Below are 5,147 nucleotides of genomic sequence, written 5' to 3'. Positions count from 1 at the left end.
CATAGATCTCTTTCCCCACCATCCTATATAATTATATTTACATATGTACATGCCTGTATTTAGACCTCTATAAATACCCTTGCCTCCTAGTTCTTTCCTCTATTTCCTTTGACTTTCCTCTTGTCTCACTATCATGCTCAGCCTTCATTTGGGTTTCGGTAATTTCTTTCGGTTACATTGCCCTTGCTGAATCCCTACCAGGCCTCTCACACCCTCCTTACCGCTAATTTTGGATCACTTGTTGCTCCCTTGTCCCTGGCTTGGTCAACACCACCTCCTTTCCTCCGCCTCCCCCTCTTCCATGTCCCACCAGAACCATCAGCCCTGTTGTGTTCTCCTCCAGACTATTCATCCAGCCTATCTTATCTAGATAGATCTGCAGAGATAATAATATACACCAAAACACAGGGCATAGCAAGACAAAGCGACAAAGGAGAACACAATGATGACAACAAAAAAGAAAACCAATGACCCAGAGTAGGATAAATTAACTTTTAAAAACAGAGAAAGAAAAAATTAAAAATTTTTAAAAAGAAAGAAAAACCTGTAAGGGCTCCGTCCCAATACCAGCTACATGGACAACTGCTCTTCCCCCCAGGAGAACTTACTTGAGAGAATGGCACTGAAGCTGCAGCTAGGGGAGAGGGGCATGTCTGATCAGAGCACACAGGAGCAAATGGATGGGGAGGAAGAGAGTGGAGCACATCCTGCCATTAGGCCTGGAGGACGATATCCCCGTTCCAAACAGCCAATGCAGAGTGGACCACATGGCTGATCCCACTATGAGACGCTGACCCATGGCCCTTCAGGGAACAACACTGGCCCCGTCTGACCCAGAGACACCAAGGCAAAACACTCAAGGCGTGCGGCAGAGCAATGGGAGGAGCAGAGCAGGGAGCTCCCAAGGGAGCGCAAAGGATAGACTTTGGGGCCAGAACGTGGCACCCCATCAGACTTGACGACAGGACACGCCTAGAGGTCAGAAATGAGATCTTACTGCTCACTTCTTGTTTGCTTGCCAGCAATTGTCATCTCCAGGTACAGGTGAAACTGCCTTTGGTGATCGCTAAAGGATCTCAGGGACAACAGTGGTTGGACCTGTAAGAAAATGAAATTGAACGAAAGGGTTCAGCAAGATTTGTGTTTTAGTACCTCCAGAAATGTTTGCTTATTTCTACCATGTTATGAAGTTCAAGAGAAAATGCACATACTGGCTTAAAAGGCTTTTATCTGTTTCTCTCTCTCTCTCTCTCTCTTCCTCTCTCTCACTTCCTCTCTCCCTCTCTCTTTCTCATCATATACAAGGAATTGTTGCCCCACTGATATCACTAGGGTGGAATTCTGGTTCTGCCTCTTGCAATAGGATTGCTATTTTTATTGTTTGTTTGTTTTTTTTGTGGTCCATGTTGCTGGTAGCAGTGTGATTTTCTGGATAAAATGGTTGTTCTAGAAGTTTCTGAGCTTTTGGAATCTTGGGCTTTATAACCTACAAAAACAAAGGGCACAAGAAAATGACAGACCTTTAGGATGCCCATGACAGGATAAACTGATTCAAAGGACAGGTTGGAAGCTTTAGACTGCCCGCTGACCTCAGGACAGTGATTGTGAAACTCCTGGGCAAAAATAATTTAAACAGAACCCAGCCCAAACCTTGTGGTGCTTCCCGATCAGAATTTTCTTAATTCAAGAGTTTGGAGCTTTGCATAAAATTGAACATCCTCTGAAAATAGGAAATATCCTATCTGTGGACATACGAGCTGTGCTCTCCCTCTTGCTTAGACCTATCTTCTTAAATAGTCCTATTTAGACTCACTAGAAACCTCACAGCCCCTGTGTCAATTCTGACTCAGAGTGACCCACTTGTAGGACTGCCTCTGTGGGTTTCTGAGGCTGTCGGTCTTTATGGGAGTAAAATGACTGTTTCCTCCCGTTAAAGACAGTCTGGAAAAATAAATGGGTTTATGTTAGAGTTCTCTGCACAGTGAATTAGACTTAAAGGATAAAAATTACTGCTAAGAATTCTATTTGACCCTGCACAGCAATGTTTCAACCTAATTTTTAACATCCTTGACAAATGTGCTTAGATTTTCTCCCTATCTAATAGGGCCTCTCAGGATGCTGGTTTGGGGTTTATGCTTTAAACTGAATTGGAATTTTAGCCATCATTTTTGGAACATGAGTTTCCATTTTTTCTGTTCCCTGAAATCCTTGCTCAGTGTGGAATGGCGTTAAGGAGACTTTTGATTCTGTTTGTTCTTTTGCAAACAGTGATTGGCTCTCTTGCAGACATTTGGTCCTGGACTCCAGGGTTTAGATTTCTGTTAACCTAGGTTTTGTGCACATTGGTAACAGTTGCTACAGGGGATCTCAGTCTTTTGATTCAAACTCACTGGCATATGGTCAACTGCAATGATTCTCACATTAGACTGCTTAATTGCAAGGCCAATGGTTTGATCCCATCAATTGCTCTGAAGGAGAAAGAGGAGGTTGTTTGTTCCAAGATGTACAGTCTCAAACACTGGACGGAACAGTTCGACTCGGTCCTACAGGCTCCCTGTGTTAGGCTTGGTTGTCTGCAGAAACAAATCCAGTGACACTCGTCTATAGTATGAGCCCCAATAAAATGATTTTTAAAAAGAGCTTTAGATTAATAACTAATTATATATCAAGAAAGCATCCTAGCCCAGTCAAACTCAAGTTCATAAGTTCGATGCTAGGCCATCAGTCTTAGAATTCAGATTCAGGTAGCTGCATGCTGGTGGCACAGAATGGTGAATCGAAAAAGTCACAGTCCAGTAGGTAGAGAGTGGGGCGAATCCTGCGTCAGCGGAAACATGGCAGGTAAATGACATCCCTCAGGGTCAGTGGCAGAGTGCCAGCAAGCAGGAAGGCGAAAGAGCAGAGAGAAAGATCGCCTCTGTTCACCTTGCTCTTATTATACAAAAGGCTTAGGACAGGGAGGCACATGAACCCCACCTCATCAGACCAGCGGGACAAACAGTGCTGGATGGGCAGAACCCTTGGCCAGCTCTGGACATGCAAGAACGCCTTCCATAGCCAATTGCTCTGCTGCACTGCACTTTAGAAGACCCTCAAAAAGCTCCTTCCAGATCTGGCACCCCGAATCCAGACACCTTTTAGAACAGCATGAACCCTTGCTAGGACTGGGCATGTGCCTCCCACTAGCCTCCTTGGTTAGCAGAATTCACTGATACGGAGTGTCCTGCCTCCCACAGTTTCGTCCTCTCTGCGTCCGCTCCCCAGTATTTGTCTTCTTTTGTCTTTCAGTTTTCAAACCCTTTTTGTCTTTCCCTTCATTTTCCCCTTTCATTTTCTGGTTTTCTTTTTCATTCATTTCTTCTAATTCTTCTCCTTTTTTCCCTTCCTGTATTTTCCTTTTCTCCTCTTAGTTTTTTCTTTACTATTATCTTTTGTTTTTATTATTCTCCTCCTCCTCTATAGGAAAACAACATATTGCACTGGGAAAATCTACTCTACACAACCTCTTTCAAGTGTAAAAGCGCCTATATAGAGGACCATGATACACCTATCCCAAACCATGATATACATTTACAATCACCTTATATACATGCCAAAGAAAATTGGTGAAAAATTGACACATTTGAATCGTGGTGTTTGTGAGGAATATTGAAAGTACAACGGACTACCAAAAGAACAAACAACTTTCCCAAGGGCTCAGGTACAAAGAAAATGTTTTGAAAATGACGATGGCACCATATGTACAAATGTGCTTGACACAATGGATGGGCGGATGGATTGTGATAAGAGCTGTAAGAGCCCCCAATGAAATGATTTTAAAAAGAGAACAACAAACAACTTTCTTGAGAGAAACACAGCCACAATGCTCCTTAGAATCAAGAATGGCGAAATTTCATCTCACATACTTGGGTATATTATCAGGAGGGGCCATTGCCTCGAAAAAGCATCGTGCTTGGTAAAGTCAAGAGTAGGAGGGAAAGACGAACCTGAAGGAGATGGGTTGACGTAGTGGCTGTAAAGTGAACTTAAAGATAAAACCAACTGTGCATCCTGTGCAGAACTGGGCAGTTCCTCGGGTCTCCATGCGTGGGAACTGGATGGAACCTCAGAACAACGGATTCTGTTTACAGTGTGTTCCTTTCTTTTTGTCTTTTAATTTTCCTTGTCTTAAACACCATTCCTTTTACTTATTAAATTATTTTTCTTTGCTGCTATTGGCTCCCCCTCTCCCCGGAGTTCTCTTTTTCTTTATTGGTTTCTTCTTGTTATTGTTGATTGTTTGTTTGTTTTATGCTTTGCTTTGTCCCACAAAACAGGAGACAACAACCCTGCTCACACACCACAGCTAAACTTGTACCTCCTTCAGCCTCACTCACTAGCCAAGAGTGACTACAACCTAATGTCTGATACACAGCCAATACTAGTCAAGCCTGCCTTCCAGTGTACTGCATGACCAATGAACAGAAACAGTATACACTTATTTTATCTACCTCACCCACCAGGAGAGAGGTGGAAAGTACTTGACATACCAGCATAATCACCAATTAAATATAAATGCAACAACATCACAGTGTCTCTGAGAAAACAGATCATTTAAATTTACACACACAGAAAAGAATACAATAGCTCAAACAAGTGAACCAAAATATAGAATAATTGTGGGGTCTACCCTCCACAACTGAATGGGCTCAAGGGGCGGTTGTGTAAGTGAGGGGTAAATTTAAGAGACATGCGACAAGGCATGCAAGAGCTCACCTCTTTCATGTTGTCCGGAACCAGGTCCGAGCAGAGAGAGAATGTGTAATACATCCACACGAGTTTATATCATCTCATGCACACAGGCCACGGTAAATGCATATGTAACAGGAAGGGGTTGTACAAGAGGCATACACATAACAGGAGGGGGATGAGTTAGGGGTGTACACACAATAAGAAGGGAAGGTACTACAGACATACATGTGACAGGAAGGCACATATGCAATAAGACGGCGGGCTCTAGAGTCCAGATGGCAGCCTAACCTTGGTCTTGCATGAGCTGGCTTGACCTTAGATGTCTTGGAGCCCTTTTCCAGGGGAAGCATTTGTGATCCTTATCAAAAGGGAGTGGTTCTGGCTAGACCAGATGATGCACAGCGGTACAGATGGGA

This window comes from Echinops telfairi, unplaced genomic scaffold, assembly GCF_000313985.2.
Source record: "Echinops telfairi isolate 266 unplaced genomic scaffold, ASM31398v2 ScPeMD7_2010;HRSCAF=2546, whole genome shotgun sequence".
NCBI lineage: Eukaryota > Metazoa > Chordata > Mammalia > Afrosoricida > Tenrecidae > Echinops > Echinops telfairi.
The sequence above is the reverse complement of the archived record's forward strand: the minus strand, read 5'-3'. Positions refer to the sequence as shown.